Source organism: Nyctibius grandis, chromosome 6, assembly GCF_013368605.1.
Source record: "Nyctibius grandis isolate bNycGra1 chromosome 6, bNycGra1.pri, whole genome shotgun sequence".
NCBI lineage: Eukaryota > Metazoa > Chordata > Aves > Nyctibiiformes > Nyctibiidae > Nyctibius > Nyctibius grandis.
Genome location: NC_090663.1, coordinates 45,518,137 through 45,544,866, shown reverse-complemented (window position 1 = coordinate 45,544,866; position 26,730 = coordinate 45,518,137). Strand labels below are relative to the sequence as shown.

General features: G+C 36.4%; 1 protein-coding gene and 1 long non-coding RNA gene across 10 annotated transcripts in view; one reads left to right on the top strand and one right to left on the bottom strand.

Annotated features, from left to right (window-relative positions):
- The window catches only part of LOC137664858 (uncharacterized), a 33,843-nt gene extending 22,013 nt beyond the window's left edge, over positions 1-11,830 (bottom strand). Inside the window, exons 1-2 of the long non-coding RNA XR_011048395.1 lie at positions 11,759-11,830; positions 11,441-11,658 (exon numbers count right to left, since the gene is read on the bottom strand). This is a non-coding gene — a long non-coding RNA (uncharacterized lncRNA). The remainder of the gene's footprint in view (positions 1-11,440; positions 11,659-11,758) is intronic.
- Positions 1-26,730, top strand: part of PALLD (palladin, cytoskeletal associated protein) — a 229,050-nt gene that overhangs the window by 34,388 nt on the left and 167,932 nt on the right. Inside the window, exon 1 of one of the 9 annotated variants that reach the window (XM_068403437.1) lies at positions 24,993-25,047. The exons of the other annotated variants lie outside the window; for them this stretch is intronic. The gene's annotated coding sequence lies outside the window, so the exon portion shown is untranslated. Of the gene's footprint in view, positions 1-24,992; positions 25,048-26,730 lie in introns of those variants that run through there. 9 annotated transcript variants of the gene reach the window in all.

The window sequence follows — 26,730 nt, the reverse complement described above, 5'->3', positions numbered from 1 at the left end:
ATTTTTGCAGAGGCTGGAAAACATAATATTGAATGAATACTGAAAGTTAAGTATGTTTTTTGAGGTACTGAAGTCAGTGCTTTCAGCTGCAACTGAAAGTAATAGAAATGCTGCTTTAAATACATACAGCATTGTGTATTCTCTGGAAAAAAATGCTCCTAAATATTTCAAATTGTATTTTGCAATCCCATTTGCAAAGCAGTGATAACACCTTTTGTCTCACAGTGTTGATTCTGAAAAGAAGTTGCTTATGCAGTATTCATGTAGAAGGAAATAAAAAAGTCCATAAGATACTAGTAATTGTCTTAAAAATAGGTAAACATTGTTTAGTAAAGCAGTCCAAATGTTGTTTGATGAAGCCAAGATTATGGAAGAGATGGAATAGGAATGGGCATGAAAATGTCAAGTTGAGGACCAATGGAGGGAGAACAGGTCCCTTTCAGACTCTCGGATCTCTACTCTTGCCCTTCCTGTGCCATTAGCAAATGTTGGTGAAACCTGGTAACAAACAATCCCATCCTTTCTTCTCTCCCAAACACCATTATCTGCTCAGTGAATTCTCTCAAGAGTAGGTGTTCGCTATTTGGCATTTCCAAACATCTGAGTGCTTAACTTCTTAGCAATGTTTTTTAGCGTACTAGGCTTGTATGTAATGTCTTTTCTTTCCAAATATAATACTGAAATCTCAGAACCCTCGATCGTTATTCATGAGATGCATAAAGTCAGCTTGTCAGACATACAGCTGCTCCAGCTGTCTTTAAAAAAAAATCATAAATTGTAAAACTATTTGAGAATGATTATTTAACCTTTGGGTTGAAATGATTAAAATAATCAACAAATTATTTGTACCCTTTGCCGAATATGAGGAATCACTCCTCCAAATCCGCCGAAAAGCAAGACTAACAAAGATGATACGCAAATAAAAATTTCTGTTAAATGAGTGGTTGCAAGGCAAGAGTTTGACATTCTTCAAGCACATAAAAACTATCAGTTTTACCTGTGGGCAGTATTTTATCAGCACATTTTATTCAAACAATAACTATTCTTATCAACCAGAACCAGGTTCAGTCTTGTTAATCGGGTGAATTGGCAATAACTTCTGTCTACATAGCAACCAGCAAATATTGTTCCAGTGGTCCGGAGTGGCCAATGAGAGGCAGGGCACATTGGGGCAGCTTTGCTCATGCCAATAGCACCATACTGCAATTCCTCCTCCTGACAACCCCCTCCCCATTTCACTGATGTGAACATTTTTAGAGTATGATCTCATCTGCAAATTGTAAATACTTGGCACTTTTATGACAGGAAAGTATTACAAAGTGCTGAGACTTGCTTCATGAAGAATTTAGGTAGGAAGGATTTTTAATTTTCTGTTATTAATGACTTGCACGTATTTACAAAAAAATGTACTCTTAATTACACTAACTTATTTGTAATTTCAGTCAGAATTCATGTGTGCAGTATTTAGCTTTTTATTTAAAGTCCTCACTGTCTTTAGGGCCTCTTAGTGGAACTGCACTCAGCTGCCTTTTATTGTTCATAAACAAGCAGTGACTGGAGAAAAAAAACAAAAACTCTTCATTACCTTTGTTTATAAGCTTTTAACATCTGCCACCTAATAATGCCTCTTAATTCTTCATTCTGTTGCTAAAGTGCCTTTACTTGCACTCTGGATAGAAGAATAACTGTGAAATACTATATTGCCCGCTTTTCCTTTTACATTTTCTTAATATAGAATATACTACTTAATATAGAATATACTTAGAGCATCCAAACAGATGAGCCATAAAAATATAAGTCAGAAAGTATTTGGAATGTTAAACATGTTGGGTTTTTTAAATAGGTGTCTGTTGTTTAATGGTGTTTTCTATGTAAGTACCATTTCTACTATGGAGACTGTACTCTTCATTTCAGTTTAAACCCAGTATAATATATTTAGAGTAAATGTTGTAGTATGCATTTATTCCACTAGTGAATACGATAAAGAATATTCTTATAATTTTTGCATATATATTAAGGAATCTAGGTTTTTAACTGCTCATTAATCATAAATATTACGTGAAAATGCTTCTATAGCAATGCAAAGAAACGAGAGAGGGCTTTGAGGCCAATAGGGAAAATGTTACCTTTTCTTTTAATTTAATTTTGCTTTTAGGAATAGCGTTATCTTATGTTTTAAAGATAGTGTTTCTGACTTGCAGAGATAGTTGAGATGACAAGATATGTGTCAATAGCGGTAACAAATGTCCAAAAATACCAAATGTCAAAAAGTAGTGTTTCTTCCTACCTCTAAACTCGTATTTTAAGTAGAGCTATTTTGAATCTAAAGAGATACTTAAAAGTTTAAATTTTTTAACATTCCGTGTGTCTGTCTGACTTTAAATTAATGAAACAAAAGATGCCACTTTTCATATATAGATTAAAACTAGTAGGACCAGCTTTTCAAAAGTTGTAGACTGTAGACCACTTCAAAACAATATCGTGGAAGTATATTTTATCAGATCTAATATCTTGAAGTCAGAAAGAACAGTTGTTTAAATATGCAGTGTTCATACTGAAATTATTGTTTATACAAAAAAATGTTGATACGAAATCATTTATTATGCTATAAAATGCTGCATTGTATATAGAGTATGTTCTTGTTCTGATTCCTGCTGATCATGCAGATTTCATAATGATTTCAGCAGGTCACTTAAAATAATCTGCCAACTTCATCTGAAGACCAGAAAGGTCAGTGATATAATGGTTTCTGCACGTGGTCCTTAAAGATGAGCTGCAAAGTTAAATTTAAAGTTGGATGGGATCCAAAAGTCTAAAACTCCAATGCTCATGCTGTCCTGCTGACAAAGAATATTAAACAGATTTTTCAGTAGAACTTAAATGTTTGTAAACATGGGAATATACACATTGATTTTACTTAAATCTCTTGCCTCAAATGAATACTTCCCTTAAGTTTTATCTTTGTTTGTATTGCAGTTTTTGCCTCTCTTGGTTCTATTACTGAATATAAAGTTAATTTGTGTTTACCCTATACAGAAGCCCTTTTATTTCGGGACTTGCCAATGTTATTACATGATCTATGTAAGACGAGTTCTATACATTGAAGCATTTTTGGATGCTTTTAGAGAACACAAAAGTGGCATAAAATTTAGGGCATTTAAGTTCTAACATGTATGCTTGCTATTTATGACAATTCAGTCATTAGACATTAATTCTCTTTCATAAGTTTCTCCATAAAGATCTTGGCTATGTGGAGACAAACGAGTGAAATGAGTGTTTAAAGACATGGAAAATTAAGAATATGTAGAAAATAAGTCAGTAAGCTTCCTTGCAGGTAGAGTAAAAGCACTGGTCACAAGCACTTTGTTCTTTCATATTCTCTCTTGGAGTACCCTTGTGAGGATCATCATGCTGCAGGTTATTTGTACCAGAATTGCATATATACGGTCCCTGTAAGACGGATGTTTGAAATAGCTCAAATTAAGTGACAAAACAGATTTAGTCTATGTGGTAGCAAGATATCGAGTAGTTCCTTTCATATGAAATGTGTGTAGTGTTACAGCGGTAATTCTCCACTGCTTCACTATAGCTACACAAAAATGATATCATTGTATATTGCATTTATACATGTTTGATCTTGACCTTTCCATAGAACACTTAGAGAAATTCAAGCCCTGAACCTCATGGCTTCTTTTGGATCCAAACTGAATTGTGTTATTTTAATTAACATTCGTAGTCTCTGATTTCCACATCTTGATGACAGATTAGCATACCAGCAGAGTGATAAAATAAGATTAAAAGGTAGACAAACTTCTGTTTTTATTAAGCCTAGATGTTACAGAAGAAGAAAAGAATCTGATCATGGAATGTTCTTAGATTTAGGATCTTACAAACTTCCATGGTATTTCTGTTAAGTTATTCATTGTTTACCTCTGTATTTGGATGTATCAGGAACTTAGATTATTGACTTGTTATGAACCATTATAGTTTCATAGCTACAGAAAGCTCCTGTGACATTGAAACCAAAAAAGGAAAGCGTCATTGCGTACTTAAACATTTCTACTAAAGCCTTTTCCTCTTTTTTTTTTTTTAAGTGAAAACATTCTCATTTGTTTTTTTTAAGCTCCAACTGCATAAACAGGGCTTGAAGGACGGCATCATTAAAATTGAGAGTTGATTCAGCTCAAAAATGGGTAGTTATCTATTACAAATTGACATCTCCCCTGGGCTCAGTAGAAACTACTAACAACTTCAGTCTTGGAAAAGATGTACAAAAGGAAAACTCCATAGTGGGTTGTTAGGTCTTTGGTTTTTAATGGTGGTGTTTACTTTCTGATTAAAACTATTTGTATTACATGCAATAGCATCTCAGATTAAATGTTTATAATCTTATAAACTAATTCAGCCATACTAATTGCAGTGAATAAAATCAGCATACTTGAAGTAAACCTGTCTTTTGGAGCTGTGGGCATTTTGATGATTTGAGCATATGTCATACTGCCGTATTTGAAAATACAGGGGAAGCAGTGTTTGAGCTTGAAAGAGAATTGGCAGATAGCTGTTACTATTTCTGGATATCCCCTCTAAGTAACAGTAGTAGCAGGTGCTAGTGAGATCCAATGATCTTATTCCTAGAAGGGCTTACATTCATTGGTAAAAGCTGAAATACAGTTTCTGTCCTTTTGTTGGCCAGAAGCAGCCAAATACCACTCTTTAATATCGTGATCCAGGTATTTCTTGCCTCAAATTTAGAAACAAGCAAACAAAAGCCTTCCTTTGGGGAGAAGTACAAGTAAACTTATAAAATAATCTGAAATCCAGATATTATGTGGAATAGGCATTGAATGTTGTAAAAATTTTCACTACTTTAAATTCATTTTTATTCTCAATGGGAATTAGGAACCAATTTGTAATCTTTTTTTCTGTTGAAGCGAGAGCAACAGAGATTCTAGCGTCCACTTTATAGGATAAAGTCCATGACCCAAGAGGAGCCTCAGGCCTCCAGTGGAAGGAGGCTACTGTGCCTGTTGTGCACGTGATATTTTTAAGACCAACATCTGCTATCTCTACTGAATATGTGAGAATTATCTATTTCCTAGTTAGCTTTTCCAAAGTAATAATGTGCACTCCATAAATACATCCTTCTTTTCTCCAGAGGGAATTGTAAGTCCCACAGCCTAGCTAGGCCTGAGGGACTGTTTAAAGCTCTGTCTTTGGAGGGTCATCAAGGAGGAAAGGCCATGTCAGGTTCTGTGGGAGTACAGGGAGTAAGGGGTAGTGTTGACCTGCTAAGCAGGTATCTGCCAGGAGTTACTTACTTTGGCACTATGTATTAACAATAAACTGGATGCTCTTTTGTATGGATATATGTGTAGTTTTGTCTGGTGAGTACTTTTATAGTACAACAAATTGTTTGTCAGATTCAATGGCAGTTATATTCCTGGTTCTGCCCTGGTAATATAGGGTAGAAGTGTTTTCAAAAAAGACTGCACAGACTGGTTGGGAAACTATCTGTCAGCAGTAACCAAACCAATAGGATTTTGAAAGCAGGTTTTGTTTTTATTTTTTACCAATCCTACTAAACAAAGGTCTATGCAGTATAGTACTGGAGTCTTCTCAAGGGGTAAGAGGTGGTAGGGAAGTGGAATTATCAGCTATGGAAATAACTTATAGATACTCATAGCAAATTTGAAGATTGCTATGAATGAAGCATGAATAGAAACACGTGTGTAAGGACCAGAAGAAACAGCAGAATAAGCATTGAAAGGATGGCCTGAAATGATCGTGAAGAACATAATTCCCAGTTGATCAAATGAAAGACTGTTGCTTCTATCAAACCCAAAAGGCCTGCACTTCAGTAGGACCACAGCATCTTGTTAGTGGAAGACTATGCATTCTGACAACAGAAGGATGGGAACAAGGTAGTAGTATATGTTATTTCTTTTTCTATAAGTCCAAAAGGAAGAAATCTTATAGCAAAAGACTTCCAAACACAACTGTTGACTCTTAAAGAGCATAAAAATCTGTCATTATTGCTATCAAGAAGAAACCTAGAGAAAACACAAGGACTTGATAGGCAGCATCCCTTGTTTTCCACATTGCATGCAAGTGATCTTGGCCAGACCACTAAAGACATGTCTTGGTGCTTGTAAATACGTGGGTGTGAGAGTGTGTGTTAAAATCAGGAGTGGATGAAATCTACAAGGGAATGAGTGAGTAGGTAAAATCAAATTACCTGGAGATACTGTAAATGCTATTTCATCTTTCGTAAGGTTTTGCATTGAGTTTTGTTATTTCCTAATTTCCTACATACCTACCTAAAAATTACGAGGGAAGCATTTAATTTTAAGCACACACAGCTGAGAAAAACATACCGAAATTTCATCTCAAGAACAAATGGAAAGCTGAAAAAAAACTGTTAATTTGATGAACTTCCTTCTGCAGGCATGCTCTTACAGTAAAGAAAAAAAAAAAACAAACTGTAGCACCAACTCCATGTTGCACACCCAAATCACTGCAACCAGGGAGGGCAAATACTATACAGTTTTTAGAATTGTAATTTTTCCGAACTTTTGAGGTAAAACATATTTAAAAATACAATTAATATTGCAAATCTTAGCTAAGCAAATCTTGTGAACATGACCTTGTCTCTCACCCAACTTTTCTGTTATGGCGAGGTATCTGGTATTTCACTGCATCATCTCACAGGCTACAGCAAGTCACTGTAGGAATAAACTGACTTGCATATTCTGTGAATTAGTGAAGAACGTATCTTATGCTGATAAACATGAATAGTGATGAAGAATAGGAAAGAAAATCAATTGACAAGAATGTAAAATAAAGTTCTGCTGGGCAGACTGTAGAAAAAGCTACATTGATGTAGCTGACCAGTCCAGGCCAAAATGCATTTGAAATACTGCTTTGTATTTTATTTAACTGTTTTCTTGATTGTAACTTCTGACACTTCTCACATGAGTATTTGAAGGTATTTCTAAATCCCTCACAATTTTTTTTTAAGATAAATTTCCTCTTACATGAGAATATTTTAAGTTTAATAATTTAAGGTGGCATTTTAGTAACTTTAGGAGGATTCTTTCTCTTCCCTCCTTGAGTGAGCCAGGAAATTGTATGTTTTGAATATTTGCAGTTAAACATTGAAATAATTTACAGGTCAAAGCTTATCAAGCAGATACACATTTGTGAATAACTTTTGTTGTCAAACGCTCCAATGAGTTTGCTGACAGAAGAAAATAAACTTATGCTCCTTATAGCCTTGATTGTGTGTCCTGCGTAATGTATCCATAGAAATACTGATGTTTATACCTAACCCCTTTTTTTAATTTCACTTGACCTTCAGAGACTTGTTGATGCCATTTTGCCAGGTTGAAAGACCTGAGGCACAACACATTCATACCATAATCTACGTAACTCTGTCCTCGTTTAGTAGCAGGACAGACATTACCTCAGACACCTCTGTACTGCACTCTAGTGTATGGTCTGGATATTTCCTCCACCCTACTCTGAAGTCCTTCCAAAATTCTGATGACTTTTGGGTGTCTATAGTCTTTTTTTTCAGCCTTGGTCTTTGATACAAAATGACAAATATTAAAGCAAAATGTAATATTCTCTCTTTTGCTTCCTCCTTTGAGAGTTGCCATATGTTGAAAGGAGGTTTTAGTGACTTTATCTATGTTAAGAGATGGAACTTCAAACTGCTTGTTTTCAGTTGTATGCTGATGCTTTCAGGAATCTAAAGCAGCTACTCTGAATTAGTCATCTGGAAGATGAGTTCTATATTTACGTGCTTAGCTTTGAGATAATGTTTGCCTGTGCTTAGAAGGATCTGACGTTTGGGTAGCTTATCTTTGTATTTCTTTGACTAGGGAATGGTGCCAACTGTACTACCATATGCTTTGCAGTGATGTTGAGCGGGATTGTCCAGAACATTTGCTTGAGAATACATATTACAAAAGGGGTGCAAAATCTAATAGAAGAGTGTAACTTCTGATGGAGATAGCTTTATGTATGCCTCAGTCTGTGTCAATCAATCAGGCTCCTGTATCTGACTGTCTAGAATGTAAATAGCTTTCAAAAATGAAATTAAATCCAAATGAATCCTGTCTTTTCTCTAGTGGACATCTCAGAACATACATTTCTGTATTGTAGCTACATTTTTTTTTCATGTAACTAAAAGTGGGATTGCAAAAGAAAAATGGCTGAAGTTCTGTAGCAGCAACAAAAGTTTTTATGCTCTGTTCATGATAAGCAATGTGAACAGAAAGCCAGTAACTTCTATTCCATATAAATATTTCAATCTTATGTGCAGTTCTACAAAGTTTACACATAAGGGAAAAGTCTTATCCTCCTTTTAAAAAAGAGTGCAGCATTAACGATGAGCTGCTACCTAGAATTTGCTATAGAGTTACCTGCAGTTCCATGTCAGTAGTTGCCTTTTGTAGAACAAATGTCAATTGTAGCTGTAACATAAAACAAGTTCTTGAACCTCTGACTTCATGATATGAGTTTAATAATGGATGTGAACTGTCTGTCTTACCTATTGGTTGGCATCTGTTCTTGTTTTTCTATTCACTCTTTTCTGTTTTGAAGAACATGGAAAGGAAACCAGAAATGTTTCTTCATTTTTGAATGTATATTTACAGAAGAGGCCTGCAATATCTTAGCACAGAGATAATATAATGCTTGCAAAATTGAGACTGTGCAATTTGAGGTGTTTTACATGGATCATATCATGATTTCTAAGTAGTTCAAAGTCTTTATAGTCTTTTGTCCCGATCTTCAATTGTTCAGGTAGCTACTCTGATCATTTTTATTCAGCCAATGTTGTATGTTGAAATGCATACATTTTAATCTAAATATGCTTTTTTGTATATACTAGCAATTTTTATAAAAATATTGTTGTTCACGTTTCTGTGTATTGACCTGCTTGCTCTTTAAATTAGAATACTATTTCATGTCCCCAGTAACTTGTATATGTAGCATCTTTCAGTTGACTCTCCTTGTCATTCAGCACCTTGCTACTCTTCTGAAGAGTGGTAAAATCGGAGGAAATACAAAGTGGTTGTCTATGAACCATGTAGATCTGGCCAGGCTCATCCCCTCTTCCCAGCTTAGACGAGTGAATGCAGTTCAGCAAGCTACATTCTTGACAGATTGTAGTTCTCTTTAAAATGGCCAGGTTTCCTTCCACGGACTCTTCTGTTGAAAGGTAGTTACAATGCAAATCCTTCTACAGTTAACCCATAAAGCAGGACAGGTAATGTTTGCACAATGCTGCCCTTGAAACGGAGCAGCTGTTGATGGAACCATCGTAGCACAGACTTAACTCAGCTTCTGTGCACTTTTGGCTACTTTACAAAGTAGATAAACTACCTATAGAAAATGGAACACCATTATGTAACGAGCTTTAATTTCTTTGTAAGGCTAGAGCATAACAGTATGTTTCTGCCTCCACCAAGTCAAGGTCCCCAGCGTACGGAATTGTATAAATATACAATAAGCAAATATGTGTAAATTTATTTCTATTCCCTACATGCATGGATCACTGCAACAAGTAGTAGGAAATCAATATTAATAATATCTATTATAGGAATAGGCAGGGGCAAAGGAAAGGGAAAGGAATTATAAGTTTTGCATCAATTTACTACATGCTTAAAATAAAATGTCTTCCATTTTAAATGGGGAGTTGGCATTTTCCGCGGTATCCAAAGGGGAGGCTGTGAATGAACCTGGGCAAACATGAATGCTCTGTCTGTGTCCTGAGAGCTCTGACCAGCATGGGGCAATGGGATGTTACTTCTGGCACAGTGTGAGCTTGACTATCCACTGAGTCCCTGGCATACCGATCTGCATAGCAAAGATCTGTGAAGACAACAAGGACTTGGCAGCATTACATGTATCTTAGCAATACAACAAGCCTCGATTTGCCAATAGGTATTGCTGCATGAGTTCACTCACTGAATGCAGAAACAAAAGCCAGCTTTTCACTGAGTGAGAGGGGAAAGAGAACTTCTTGCCAGCTGCATTACTCATTAGTCCTCTCAACCTAGCTTAACCCTTTTGTGGACAGTGAAGCTGTGAGGGAGCGAGGAGTGTTCGAATGCTTTGTGGATGTTTTCTGCATTTGTTCATCAGCTACTAAAGAGCAGCTGGCCATGCTGCAGCAGTGAAACTTTAAGAATGTGTTTCCAGATCTGCTTGGGCAGTTTGCCCTCCAGTTTGTGAGGCTATTGTTGAAGGTATGCAAAGATCACAGATACTGCGCTGGAGAGCAGCAGGATATCTGCTTAAGACATTTGGGATAGTGTGTGCATGGAGTATCCATTTTTCACCATAGATCCTGTTTGCCATGCAATTAGCTCAGAGCTTGCATTGCAGAATGATGTGAAATGTGATCAGGTTCCACCATGAAACACACATGCAGTCTCTCTGCTCTTATTTTTGTATACTGGCTACTGGTGCTCATAGCATACTGAGATATTTTTGCATATGAACAGGGTGCAACTACCCTGTTAAATAATACTGGACTGAAGACAACATGTTGATAGCACTTCATCTCCAAATGCAAGCTGAAGAGATATTAAGTATGTAGAACAGACAGTTAAAGAGCAGCCTGCAGCTTCCAGGAGGGTATCTCCATTCTTCCTGCACAGTTCTCAGACTCCCTGCCACAGCTGCCAGTGGTGCTGTAACTCGCTCGCTGACTATCTACCAGGGCTGAGGAGCAATCTTTAGGTAGACAGCACTACCTACGTTTTACTTAAGCCACCCAAGTGAGGAAGCACCTTGCTGGGGAGCAGATGTGAGCAGGCAACAAGGGCTCTGGGCTCTGTTTTAAAGGACCATACCCTCTTAGGAAGAGGGCACGGGAGGGGGGCGGGGGAGGGGTAAGATACGTGCTTCAGGCATAGTGCACTAGAGGTAAGACATCTCAGCTTCTCCCATCTGATGATCTCCTACTTAGCCCTTGCTATGTCTATGACTGATCTATAAAAAGTGGCCTGCTGTGGAGAAGAGTGTCCTCATTTAAAAGCTTCAGTTCAAAAAGCTCCTCTGATGTACTGTGTATATTTATTGCCCAGACATGTACATTACAATTTCACCTAATCTTGTCCGGGTATCCTGAAACTTCCTTCTGTGTAAAACTTTGCAATTTCAGCTTTGTCATAGAGATACTTTACATGGAATTAAGTTAGGAAAGCTTATATCTTAATAATGTAAAACCTATAACAAAGACGTGGCAATGTTCCTGTTTCACTGATTTTGTTTGTGGCACTGTTCTGTTTCACTGATTTTGTTTGTTGTTCTTTCATCTTGCCACCACCAAAAATAAACACAAAACTCAAGTGAAAAGCCTCAGTTAAAAGAACATGGGATTTCAAAGGACTGGTAGGAAAAAACACCCCCATAGATGCTAGCTTACCGTGAGAAAAGCACTGGAAGTGTGTCAGCAGCAGAGGGCTAGACAGCATTTTTCTGTAGAAGCCATGATCTTAGAGAATCCCAGCTGTTCATGAAAGCTTGACTTCTGGATGTAGCTCCACAGCATTTGAAAGTGATCTCCTTGGTGTGGCCACACTCCAATCCTGCTTGCTCTCCAGCTGAATATTTCTGCCTCTTTCTGGCATAATAATCGTTGAACTGGAGGCCAGTTTCAAACAGAATTTATCATAAGTAGAGATTTCAAAGCTAACTACTTAAAGGTTCTGTTAAAATAAGAAACCAAGCTTAATATACCTACCAAGCTTAAGCCTTCTTTGTTGATGCAAATTGTTGTGCAAAATTATTTTGTTTGCCCAGCTGCCTGTTGAGTCAGCTTGTACATACCAGAGTAGAAGTATCGATGTCAACACGGCATATAATGTTTGGTAGCTAGGGGGCATAGAAGGGATTGCGAGGTGCAGATTTGAGGGTTGACACTGATGCTCTTACGGGGAAGAGAAAGTAATTTGTATAACACAGCTTTGTAACATATTAAGGCGGAGAAAACATAAATCGTACATATCTGTAAGAAATCATCCCTGAAGAATAGCCTGAGTTTTATTGCTTGTAAAATTAAAAAGTTTTATATATTATGTTGATTGGATAGAGGTAAGAAATCACTCATTGAATTGTCCCAAACTAACTGGTAATGTTTAGGCAACATTTATAAAATAGCACTCTGTGCCACTGCAAGCAAAGTGAGCCTGAGGGAAAACTATATCCAGAATTTGGGATAATTTAGCTTTGCAAAGGGGCACAAACTTCATATGTGGTGGGTCTGAAAAGAAAAAAATCTCCAACCATTAGTACCTCAGGAGTAGAGGTAATACTTTATAAGCATAAACGTGGTTACAATTACTGCTAACTGCGTGCTGATCTTCCTTGGGAAAGGCCATATGCACTTGAGGAAGGGGCAGTTCAGATGCATGTGTCTTAAACTGCAAATCAATGGTTCTTTGAGATAGTGGATTGGAAACCAGGTATAACGTTTAAATGGCAAAAATGTTCTGCTATAAAAAAATATAGCCATTTTGGAAGTTATACACAAGAAGCAGTTAGGTTCCCTAATGCTCCTAAAGTCAAAGCTGGGAGGATCAGTAATTAAAGGAAAAAAGTTGGGGCATGAGATCAAAACAAATAGCCTGTACATGGGAATACATATTTTAAAAAAACAAACACAAGAATACTACTTATTGCTTCTTAAATTGTTTATGTGTTTTAATAAATAGCCTCATATTTAATAAATAACCTCATTTTCCAAAACAGATGAATATTTTAAATATTTCAAAAATAGTTTTGATGAGCAGAACCTGCTGGGTAACACAAAGCATCTGAGGGTCTACAGAAAAAACATAATTTTAAAATCCCATTAGGGACAGCAAAAAAAAAGTCTTGGGTACAGCTTTCGTTACTGTTGGCTAGAAACACTACCAAATCCGTGTATCAGCATTCACATACACCCTCCACTTCTTCAAGGTTTCAGCAATGCATTAGAAGGGGAATAGCATTTTGTGTTAAGCATGACTTTTTCTGGGTTATTTTTATCTTATTTTTTAATCTACTTATGAGCTCATTTCCTGAACTGATTTTCCTCCATACTCAGGAATAGAAATATGTGGTTTACCTCAAGTTACTTTTGAAGAATTACTGCTGCACAGTTAATCCGCCTCAATAGCATTTTTCAGATTTTTTCAAATCATGAAAGGGGATTTGTCCCAGAAGTAGGTGAAGCAGGCAGCCTGGTAAAACTCAGCCTTCACTCCACAGCTATCCAAACAGCCGAAGCAAGCTTGGTTCTATATAAAAAGCATTGATTGATGTTCAAGGGAGGCCCATTCCAGGCGATGCGTGAACTGGGACCTCCTCATGGTCCAGTCAGCAGTCTCTGCTAGGTGATCTATTGGGAAGTTTTCCCCCACCCGACTTAATCCTCAGTGTTTGTGCCAAAACATCATTTCTGGAAATCATTCTTAGACATTGCATAGATTATTTTAAAAAAATTTCTGTTGACTCCAAAGTGAAAGAATATGTAAAGCACATGTAAATGAATGAGATTTCATTTTAAAAATTCAGGCATTAGCTATACTTTTGACAGATTATTTAAATGTACTTTTAATTTCATTTTCTGCTGATAACAATACTTTATGACAAATGTTAATTCCTAAGTTATTTCTGGTCCTTACTCTCTATACCCAAACGTAATTTCTTTTTTTCCGTGTCATTGATAAGGAAAATATGTTAACCTTCCAGGAAAATATAACTTTTTAATATACAGTCTCTCTCAAAATTTAATGTTACAAAAGTTTGAGAAAGAAAAATTGTGCCCGCCTTTGTAAGTTACTTATAAAAGAAAACACTGATAGTGATAGAAAGAGATCTCTTTTTTAAATAAGTAGACATACGTATTGTTTATGTCATCGCAGATGGACATGGATTTTTTGCTTATTTAAATACTACCCTGGCCTAACATAAAGCATTTGTGCAAATAGTTTACACTTTCTGTTAGCAGTAAGACAAAGAATCATAGGGGTTTTTTTGAAAACAAAGTCTCAATATCGTGGCTATAAGAACTTCTCAAGTACTGATTAATTTAACATCAGAACCCAATACAAAGGTTTGTTTCTTCAATTTAGCTGCTTGCTTTATGAGAATTTATATATGCTGGCTGTCAACTCTGCTGAATGCTTCTACTGCTTAGTAAACACATCTTGAAAAAATGCAGCATTTTTCGCTTGGCTTAAACTAATCACTGTGTTTCATTAAAAGGAGGTGGCTCTTCCCGTTTTAAAGCTTTGTGGTTCTCAACCTGCTGTTTGCTGAGAACAGAAGGATTTATTGTATGATGTGAAAGGCAGGATGGTTATAGTTTTGCATGGTTTTGTAAAAAACTCAACTTATTTTTTAATAACTGTTGTATGACTTTCAGGGGGTGGCAGTTGCCTTGCTGTCAGTTAAAAACTTGATCAGAGTTCACGAACTGAACCTTTAGGACATGAGAAAAAATAGGGGCTTTCCTTCCCAGCTTAGCTACACTTTATTTCATTCTATTTTTTGCCAAATACTTGTTGTTTCAACCTTAAAATATACTTTTATTTAAAAGGAAATGCAGCAGTAGCTGGATTGCTTCATTTAATACTCCTTTCCCTAATAGAGGCTGCAGAACTGTATTCTTCAAAAGCTCGACTAGAACAGGAAAAAGCAATGACTATACTTTTAAAAAGCACTGTGATTTTAAAAACAAAGCAACAAACAAAAATCTCCACCTTCAGAATATGAGATAATGTGGTGGGTGGAAGGGTTTGGGCCCCACAAACCTCTTATTACAGAATCACAGAATCACAGAATGTTTGTATTGCTGCATTTTATTATTAAGCTCCTGATAGTTATTAGATCATAACATAAGGACTTCAGCATTGTTCATATTAAAAAAAATACGTAGACTAAGCTAAGAACTAATACAAATAGTTGTCCTTCACAGACGGTGTTCTTCACAGATTCTTAGAACTGCAAAATTAAAAAAAAAAAAAAAAAAAAAAAGAGTATATTGTACAGGATTTAGTGATTATTTTGTTACTTTATGGAAACCACCTTCTCTAATTTTAAATTGAAAGAAATTTGTTTATGAACTTCTATTATTACTCTTTGACTTCTTGTTTCTTAGCTAAAATGGATTTCGTGGTCAGGTGGTAGCAATGTCATCTGCTGGCATCTTGCACAGGAGTTTGCACAGAGAAGGATGTACTGGTAATGTTGGAAGGTCTTTTTTAAAAACTAATATCAGTTGCTCTGCTTCTTCAGAAAATTAGAATTGTGTTGGTACTGGAGTCTGGTCAGTTGTCCCAAACTTTTGCCTTGTTTGCTTGGAAAGAAAGGCTGCTAAATGCCCGTGGTTCCAGTTTCTTTAATAATGTGACCATGGAAGTTTTATGCTGTGTTCGAGCTACATTTTTTTCTGGCATTCCTTATAGTTTCTCTGTAGTAAATATTAGTAGATAACGGCATGAAATAAAATTAAGAAAAGAAAAAAAAAGGGAGAGAGTAGGGGCAGAACTAGGGAGCATTCACACTGAAAATTATGTTACGAGAGTTGCAACAATATTTAGGTGTAGTTTATGTTTGACAACCAAAACTGACACCTTTCTCTAGCCCTATATTGGATTTATAATTTCTTATGAAAGAAGGACATAGTTTTCTTTAATAGCTTTCAAAGCATTCACTTATTTGTGAAAATCTTCAATTCTGACTGAGAATATGTGCACTATCCAGAAAGAAGTACTTGGTGTTTTATTTTCTGACAGAATGTAATGGAGAATCGAGGTGAACTAAAACTGCAGATAAATAGATGCATCAGAGAAGGCATGAGATTCTCAGACTCACTGGCATTTAAGAAAAATAATTCCCATGAGCCACAGCCTCAGGCAGAATATCCCCAGTGTATGAATCATATGGACAATGCATGAATTAAACAAGTGGATGAGTTGAGTTTTAGAAATATTTGGTTTCCCTCATCTCCACCCTACCATTATCCTTGTTCGTGCATCCTTTTAAAGTGCTTTTACATTTAATCACTCAGCAATTTAAATGGAACCTATTTCAGGGCTGAGTATTATATACTTATTCTGATATACAATGGATTCAATAAACAAACAAAAGCAGCAGATGATTCTTTAACTCTGTGAACAAATACTTCAGCCATTTGACTTGTTTGGGCTTGAAATTCTTGCATATATACCCACAAATTTTCATCAAAATCAGACGTAGCAACTGATCTGGAAAGTAATAGTTATTAAAATGGTTCTTGGGATTTTTGGTCTTTGGGGAATTCTTGTTGGCATCTAAATGAGAGATGCATACTCTACAAGATTCCTGCATTCTTCTAGTGCTCTGGAATATCCTTCATGTGGTTTGACTGACTTTCAGGCTTAAGTGCAGATGAGGAGGATTTTTATTTATGTAATTGTAACAAATATGTATTTCTATCAGTTTATGTTATGATGCAGCTATAAAACATTTGGAAAACCAAACTTGTCTGAACACATACAATCAGTGTGATACAGATACTGATCCTAAGGGCATTCTGCTTGAGGCTGTAGCTTGTAGGTACCATTCATTTCAATAGATCCTGGGTTTGAAAAGCTTGTGATTTCTTTGAAACTTCAGTTTAGGTATGACATTAATTCTGACCTTGGGTTGTGTGGAAGAGATCTCATTAATTAACTTATTCTGAGGTATCTGAACACATCCCTTTATATACACAGTCTATATGGCTGTTTCTAATACCTTGTTCTTCTACATCTCTACTGGTTATGTATAAGCGAATTAACAATGTTTGTAAACAGAAACACTAGAGACCCCAAAGACAGAATTATGTATATTCTTTTTTCTTTCAAATAGGAAAGTTTTCATGCAAGGAAAGTGTTATGAAAAATTTTATTTCCTCTGTTTTAGATTGTATTTTCTGTAAAAGTTTATTCAAATTTTTTTTGGGGGGGGGGAAGTTCTAATTCTCTTAAATAAATACTAACATGTTATTCCTCGAAAAGACAGAGAAGATTTTGGAAATATACAGTAAGTCTCACTTTCAAAAATGTCTAAATGCTCTTCAGGCCCTTTTGAGAATGAAATTTTGACATTAGATAATTTTAGAACATGCAAATACTTCACGCATTATCTTTACAGAGAAAAAGCTCCTCTCTAAACCTATGCCACAGAAACACTTCTACTTTTTAAAAGAACACAAGTCTTCAGAAGCAGTGGAGAGGGTGAAGGAGATCAGGAAAGTGCATGCTTTGGGTCAGTAGTCACAGAAACCATGGAGAGGCTATATGGATAGAAAAAGCAAAACCTTTAAATGTTTTCCTAATCAAAGATGAACTCAGCATGGGTCACCATTTGAACAGTTAAGGTATGTAGATACTAAAAGGAAAATGTTTGAATTAGGAAAATACAGACTGTCTGAGCTCAGTGTTCTACCTTTTCGCATTTTTCACCAGTCTTGTTTCTTTTATTAGATTATAGCCCTTGTCTTGCGAGTGCTCCCTACATCCAAACACTGTGTGACCTTTATTGCTGAATGCCAGATTTACATAGGCTATATTGGGAACACATTTGTGTGGACAGAGTACAAGACACTGAAGTTGTTAAATGGCCCGATTTACCAGAGCTTGTGTCTAGTAAATACTCAAAAGAAGCAAGTAAAATTTATATTTTCCTCTTAATACATAGCTATTATTATATTATATTATTATTCTGTGGAGGAAAAAAAAGAAATATAATGGCTTCTTCATGCAAACTGCCCAGGACGGTCTGCCATAACCTCTCTGAATGGGCCTTGCCATATAGTAATATGAGAAAATCTTGCTTTTTAGCAGCTACTACCGGTAGACAACCCTGACATTACTTGGAACACTTTGATCACCCTTAAGGAATCTTTTACATCTGTACTATTTTTTGCTGATTGTAATTTCTGATGCATTTGTCTAATGCTTCAGAAATTACTGTAGCCATCTCATCTGAGTAGCAACCAATTTATTTTCCAGTTGGAAAACAAACTGAATTCTGATAAATGTTCATCAGAATTTGAAACTTGCAGCCGAATTGTTTGTAGTGAGAAAATAAGACATGTCACTTGGAGCAGATCAGCTGCAAACTAGCAAATGTACAGTTGTCATAAGTTTCCTAAATGTGATAGAGTTACATTATATTTGAGTTAACAATATTTGTAGTTATCATAGTTATAGTAATCATTTATGCAACTGAAAAATTGCATCTGAAAAATTCAATCTTTTAGTTCACTAATTACACAATAACAAATAATTCCAGGTATTTTTTTGTGCCGCATGTCTTTGTCAGTTACGTAGACATCAGAGAATTGCAAAAATGTAATATCTATGCGAGTAATGATTCATTTGATGGATAAATATTGTGGAATATCAGCTACTGAACTACTCAACCTAACTTTACCATATCTTAATTGAGTTTTTGATTGTCTGGGTTTCAAATTCTCCTGAAAGCAGCATCACGGTTTTGGGTCTGGTTATGACAGCAGTGCTCAGACAGAGGAAAGCAGGTGACAGCTCGCCGTTACTTTTTTGTTTTCTTCCTTTTTTTGTATTTATGTTGTGATTTTATACTTTTGCTGAATTCGTGTTCTTTCAGGCCTGTGCTTTTCCATAATAGCAAAACAAATTCAAATGTCTGGACTAAGACTGGGTTTTGGACTAACATGCTTCATCTGGAGACTCAATTGCAAACAAAACTAAATGTGGGCTTATTGTTGTCCACTTGAAGCGTATGTTTTTCAAGTTAGAACTGTAATTAGCCAATTCAGCAAATTCAGTGCAGCTGATGCTCAAGATGGGATGAGGTGTGGACTAAAAGCCCTCAGGTAGTTTTATCTGTTCTTGGTCTTTTCTTGCATGTGAAATTTGGCAGGTTAAATTTTGGCTGGCAAACCTCAAGACAGCAAAGGAAGCCAAACTCTGTAAAGCACCAGCGGAAAAGCACATCACAGTAGGGCTCAGTGAACTTCTTGATACAGAACTTGGATTTACTGTAACTTTTATGGCCTTACAATATATTGAAATTCAGTCTCTAGTGAATATGCAGGAAGGCAAACTTAAATCATCATAACTTCCTTTCATTCCAGATGGTTTCTATAGGCTTCTGAGGTTTACCTTCAAAATAGTGTGTATTTGTAGTTTGAAAATTTATCATAACAATTCTTTTTGCTTCTAACTTTGGAAAAGCGCTGTAATTTCTTTAATGTAATGGGAATGTAGGGAAGTGTATTATATCCGTTCTATAAAACCTAAGCTCCTATCCAAAGCTCCATTAGTGTCACTAAAGGATAACAAAAAGGTAGGCCCAGAAAAAGTATTGACCCTGGACATGAAAATCATTGTTGAAACTGGCACACTGGAGCCTAACTTCTAACTCTTCTCTCCCTTCTTTCCCACTTTTATTTCTGTTGTGAGAACTGGTATTTCAGAGCCATTCATTGTGGAAATTGGCCAGGTTTGCTTTTCTAAAATACTCAGTACTGGGTCAGATACCTCAAAATCTTGGGCTAAACTATTCTGCATGAGATGAAATTAAATACAAAATTGCTTTGATGTTTCTTTGTATTGTCATGTTTTAATTAAACCTTTAACAAACCTTTTAAAATACAAATTGAGGCTATCACTAATGATTTATTATTTTTCCTTTAATTTGTTGTTCACTTATGACCATTTTTAAGATTTTTAAAAAGCCCACAATTATTAGAACCAATATTCTAAAGCTTTTTACAAAAAAATCTACAATAGTTACATTATAGCTTTCTGATTATCCAGGAAGGAAGCCTGTATTTTTTGTTCTGTGGGGTTTTCTTGTTTGTGTTGTGTTGTGAGTGTTGATTTTCTTTTTGACAAAGAGTACTCTTCTGAATATGGAATTTGTTTATGAAAATTTCTGAAAAAGTAGGGTGAAATTAAACTATATAGAGATTTTTGTATCCCTATTTATGCATTATATTGTAAACTTGCAACCTTTGCTACTTTAAAAATCAACATTAAGCAGTATCTAGAAATACCTAGGACTGGAATTTAGGAACTTCTGGGAAGGCAAATTTGATGCTACTTTTTCTGACACGTAGTAAACTTCAATAGTAGTTTCTGGTTTTTCTCTCCAGTTTGCGAACAAATGCACACAGTGTGAAACGCACCCTGGCTTCAGTATTATCAAATAGATTGCTACTAAATCATGCATTTCGTGACATGTCCTTCTAAGTATAGAGCTCCTCAGTTACAGTTTAATAGTGCAATCAAATGAGCTGCAAGTCACACTGGAATTTTCCCTCTACCTACTCTTGAGATCAGAATCTTAGGGTAAAGACACTCTCAGTACATGCAATAAGAGGAGAGAATGAGGGGAGACGGATCACTACGTTACTTCCTTCATGTTATTTTTGGATATGACTAGCATTCCTCCCCTTACACACACCCTCTTTCTTCCCCAGCCCCCTTCTCTTACATGCATTACAAGCTCATACAAACACTCTCACGTACTCCGAAGCAAAAGCAAGAGCAACAGTTGGATTGAAGCCAGAGGACTTAAACTCTGCTTCCTCATTGCCAGCAGGCTTTGTTCTTTGGAATCAGTCAGAACTAGGGAGAACGTCTTCATTGCAGATCGTGAGTGGCTGGAATTTGGCAACTTGGCTATTAATTTTTTCTGTGCTCTTCTGCGAACTAGGCTGAATTTAGAGCAGCAAAGCTAAGAGCCGGGGATAGCCAAGAAATAAAGGATCCAGAGACCATCAGCTATCAGCTTCTTTGTGGGGGGTGGGGGTCCATCTGTTCCGCAACGGTAAGTGCCAGCATTAAATGTGTATAAAGATGCAAGAAACAGGAAGGTTCTTTAGCTGTTTTACTACATAGAGGAGGGGAAAAAAGTACGTGTGTGAACCATACAGTGTGTGCTGTTATAGCAGTCTCGGAACAGTGCCTAGCAGTAAAATGTTGCTCATTTCTTCCTTTCCAAGAAGCACTATAAGAATGTATGTATTTTAGCAAAATTCCTAAGTACCTGTACAATTCTGGAAAGCTTTCCAAATGGCTTCATTATCGTGTTTTCTGCAAATCTGTTGTTTTGAACTGTGTGTAGTATAGAGCAACTTTAACTAGCAGAGTAACCCATTTGTTTTAAGTGCAAGATCTGAACATGGGAAGTATAGATCTTCCATCACAAAGGATATGAACAGAACTAAAGTTCAGGAGGATGGGGAGTGAAAAGGGATGAGATGCTTTCTAAGACTGTTTAGGTTATAGGAACCCAAAATAAACTTGTTTTAAATGATTGGCATTCATTCAGAGCACACACACCCCCTACTCCCCTCCCCAGCATTAGGAGCCAAGTGAATCTGTTTTTAAAAACAAAAAGCTTTGAGGGTCTGCTGTTCTAGGGCATGCAAGTGAAAGCTAATGTACAGTGGAAAAGAGTGTATGCTTGGATAAATGACTCTGATAGAGGACAGGAACCGCAAAAAGAAACTTGGTTTTCTTCCAGTAAGTAAAATGAATTAGCTATTCTTGCTTTATAAAAGCGTTAACACTGCTGCCTTTTAAGTTTACTAGCAGAATGGATTGCTTTGTTATAAGGACCTTCTTTTTAATCTCCCTGTCTTGTCTTTAGGAAAAGTTCTGTAATGATCAGCAGAGCAGCAGGTTAATCCAAATGCTCTGCTTTCAGGAATGCCATCTAGCTGTCAAAGGAAATTCACTGTAGGGACCCATTTGTTTTAAAGCTATTGATAAGCCCTGCTATCAGCATGCTATTATGTCTTGCTACATAGGTTATCTTAATAAAGTGATAAGTAAGAAACCCTTGAAATCCAAAAGTTCAACTGTATAATAAATTTGACAAAGGGGGAAAGACTAGGTGATCGAATGTACTTATATATTTAAAAAACAAACAAACAAACATTACTGGGACAGTAGACCTGAGAAGATGAAAGTTTTCCTTTCCCTTCCCTTAACTCTAGTTCCATCAGCTACTTCAAGTAGTTATTTCAATATTTTGTGTTGACAAGATGAGTGGTCCCTTCCCCCTACTGATTCCCTTATTGACTGCTGGTTATCAGGGATTTGTGAAGGTGAATCTAGTCACATGAAAAATATGCTGAATGAGCAAATGAGTGTGCAAAGTATAGCAAGCACAAGTCAATTAACTGTTTGAGGTCTGTAAGTTTGTTTTTCACAACCAAAGCTCTCCCTTTCTGACTTGCACCCTTCATTTGGAAGAATACTCTGCTTGGTGTGGTAATTGGTAAAAACAATCCACTAAATTCTGTTGTTATGGAATGACTGCAAAATAGTGCTCAGCAGGATAGTGTGCAATATGTTAGGATGTTGAGGATGTTTAGTACACATTCTATTTGCCATGTACTAAGGCACTTCTTTCTATAACAGTTACTAGCTCTATTTATGGCAAGTTACTCACTGAACTGGAATCACACACTAGAACTAGCAAAGATTCTTTTTCAGAGCTAAAAATGGAATAGTGTTTTCCTGAGTCGGGCTTCCCCCTGCCGATGGCACCATGTCAGGTTGCCTCAGCAGCTGCTTTCAGTTTCACAATTTAAATGGGTGCTATAATGACATTTTTTCTCATTGATGTGGTGGGAAAATCTGACATCTTTATGCTGTTTTTCCTGCTTTGATATGTTAAAGCATACTTTCTACTTACTGTGAGGTTTGGCAATGAGTGTTGAGTTCAGAGATGGGCCTGTACCAAAACCCCTGGATTCCAATATCCATGAAGTATGAGAAGGTTAATAACTGGATCCAAAAGTCTTGGCTCTGGCCTATTCCTGTTTTAAATGCACATCACTTTGGCCACATGTTTAAATAGATTTTTGAGGTGATTAAGACTGAAAGAAATCTTTCAGGCTGCAGACAGACTTTTAAAGAGGAAGTGGCATTTAAGAATCTTACAGTTAGTTAAGCAAAGCTTGCTCATTTGCTGCTTGAACTTGACTTTTAGGAGCCTCCAAGGACTTACATTCCCCTCCCTCTGTTGTAACTGTAGATGTAAGTAATATTTTGGAACTGCTTCTGAGAAGTACCGAGAAAGCTAAGGTGCATTGTGCCTGTCATTCCTACTTGCTCGAGAGGAGCAGTGGAGAAGGCTAGCAGCATACATCGAGGTAATGCAGGTACCTCAAACAGTTTTTTTGATCCTAAGTGATCTGCCTATAAGCTTTTAACAATGTGCCATACTTATCTATGCAAAAAAATTTTGGTAGCCCACAGTAAGAAATACTGTAGTGCAGTACTGCACAGATTGTTACTGAAATAATGGTTATTCTGCTTTTTTAATTGATCAACTTCTCCAAGTCTGGCTAGCTTAATGGATTCAATGGCTCTCTGTGAATACAGTTACATATGCATCTGCCAGCTGCTTGTGGTATCTGTTTGCTTCAGCAAGAAAAGCTGTTCTTTGGCTGTGTTGGCTCACTGTGGTTTGTGTCACACAGCACTGATTTATTAGGCAGTAGTTGCATTTTTTTACTTTTTTCCTTGAATGATTGAGCTATGATGTCACTTTTTGTCTTGGCTTTAACCTTTTAAAGAACATTTTTTTTTTTCTGCAGACTATTCTCTTAACACTAGGGAAGTGGGAAATGTCCCAGTGTTCATTGCAGAGCAACTCTGTCTACCCCAGCACATTCCAGGGCCACCGAATCATTTGTGGTGAGAGTGATTCAGATCTGGTTAAGATGATTTAAAAGAGAGGTTATGGGCATACTGCAGTTGTGCATTTAAGAAAATACAGAGAGTTTTTTACTGCCTGATTGAGACCACATGGCTCCAACTTAGACTTTTTTTAACGTGGAAATTGCTGGCTGTATGTACTCAAACGATATATTTTTTTTTAATTGCCTAGAGGCTAGGAGTTGGGATCACAGCATTTAATGGTAAGGTCAGGGTTAAAACAAATAGTTTTTAATGTTCCTTTGAATAAAAGGAGAAATGGCTGCTTTGAATATTTTGCATAGAATACAAACATGCCTTTCTTAAATGAGAGCAAATGTATCTCAGGAATTCTTCTGGACATTACAGGGTAATTGGTGACCTGATTTGAGAGAGAGGGAAAACAATAGAGATAAGGGAAGATCTCCCTGTCATAAATCATAGTAAAAGTGTTCCATTCCAAATACATTATGGAAAGTATGAAAAGTAAAAAGGAAGGGCAATGACCTTTTTGACTGTATACAGTTTAACTGCTTGCTTTCAAAGTTAGCATTTTGGACTGCTCTTAAGAGGAGTGAGAAGTTTATATTATTAAACACTATTAAACTGTTGTAATTATCTAGAACAAAGTATATCCCTAATCTGGAAGATGGGATTGTAATAATCTATATTGTGGGCACTTTGTACTATTATATTCTTTTTATGCATATTGTTTATTCCAAAATAGATACTCTTAATCAAATCTTGTTCTTCCTCAGTACTTTCATAGTTCTTTCTTCTCAATTATATCCTTTCTCCCATAAACTGATGCATAGCACTTGATGTAAGACTTTCATCCAAATCTCCTTCAAATGTGAGTATTAGATGGTGACTGGTTTTTATACGGATATTTTCTAAATGGGAAAACAAGTCCATGCAGTTTCAAATTTAGAAAACAAATCAAAAGTGATAGCATTGAAAACAGAACAGTTCCTCCAGTAATTCTGCATACACAGTAATTTATCTAGAAATAATATGTAAGTATTATTCTAAAACAGTAAATCCAATAAATAACAATTATAAGCTTTTTGCTATCTTTAAGTATTGAGGTAGTAAATTTAGCTGGCGGAAACTGAAAAAAAAAAAGAGAATAATCAGTCGTATAGGTGCGTGCATCCTTTTGAACTAGTTTCTTGCTTAACATAACTTCTTTCTCTAATTTCCAGGACACGTGAACTTTGTTCTTAAATTAAAAAAAAAGGATAAAACCGAAAAAAGCCTTTAACCAACCTTTAACCGGGGTTCACAAATCACTGTTAGTTAATTTCTACCTCAGGTAAACTACAATGTAAATGTTTAAAAGTTATTTGTAGATTTTTGTAACTTTGAAGTACACAATGCAGATGGGAAAGCTATTAGTATTTCTGAATAACTGCCATGAGAATTAATCAGAGGTTGAAATGTATACTAGAGCACCTTGACATTCCTGTCTCTGATACATTAATGTCTTGTGTCAATGTTCAATTTTACTGTGTTAATGCATATGAAATATGTGGAACCAACCTGGATTGGTTTTATACGAGTCAATCCTAAATGTAGCGTGGACAAAATGGTACAGTTTTTCTACCCCTCAGTTCTTTACAGGTTGAGTGAAGCAGAGGTGGTAAGATTCTTCTGCATAGTATAGGTGGGAATATCCCTGTGCCTTCATATAAAGACCAGAATATGTTCTATAAAGACCAGAAAATGTTCTTTGAGACACCTCTAGGCCAGCTTTGATAGGGCTGCTGAGGGTATGTAAGTATTAATCTGTAACTAGATTGACATTTGTCATTCTTCCCAAACTTAATGACTACTTACATGGCTTTTCTGACTGTAATACTGGTGCAATCTTCATTGCACTGCTCCGATGTAAAATAGATCCCCTCTCTTTAGTCAGTTTTTCAAACAGTGGAGAGAGGCATGATGGAAAAGGGCTGGAAATAAGGATCAAGGTATTCCAGGATTTACATGGGCCACAGTAAGCATATATAAATTCTGGTCATTGCAAAAAGGAGTAGACCTTAAAGCAGTCTTGAGCGTTGACCCTCAACCTGTTGGATTCTTATGGAATTTTTGATTTTCCAGTAAAACTAGCTTTTGGTACTGTTTCATATTTCAGTTTTCATAATGGTTGTGAAAAATACATATGGTATGTTTTAAGGCATGGCTGACTAGGCCAGTGTATGTTGGTAGGTGGGAAGAATCTTTTAAATGATGAATGTTTGGAGCAAGCAGGCACTGGCCATAGCTACACAGGTAGTGACCAAAGCACAAAGCAAGGGTACATGCGTGCTTTTGGATCGTACGCTACTGACGGCTGGCAACCATGGATATAAGCTTGTCTGATAAGGCTGAAACCAAAGTCTCAAGTGAGAGCCATGCTGTGTCTCGCAGCTAGTGACAGCCTGTAAAGGTGCTTTAACTGATATCTGAACAGATAGCATAAGTTAATCATTATTAATTAGGTGAAGGTGATGCCTAGTCCTCAGGTCTGGCTTAGGTGGTAAATGCAATCCTCCTCTAAAGAGAGTCCTTTTGGGTTTTGAAATGCACATTAATGGAGCAGTTAACCCTAATGACAAGTGTCTTACCAAGTCAGTCAGTCAGATTTTGCCTATGGCATGTAATTTCTGTAAAGAGATGCTGTGTATAAGGATGCTGAGGAAATGGTGGCGTAAGTTTTGCTGCCTTGGGAGAAGTGAGGCTCCAAAGACAGGCAATTTTTCTTTCCCACCCTTTCCTTCCTTCCTTTTATCTGCTGTTTCAACTAGACCCTTTCACATAGCACACTCTAAATCTGTCCTAGGACATGACAGATGTTATCTGGGAGTCCAAATTCTTGAATCTTATTTTAACTCTTTTAATGGGTACCTTGTTGCTATGTCTGTTATTGTATTTACCTCTGAGGTGGGATATAAGGAAAAGGCATACCAACGAAAAGTACAGTTGTAAAGATGACAGCTGTTACATAGAAATC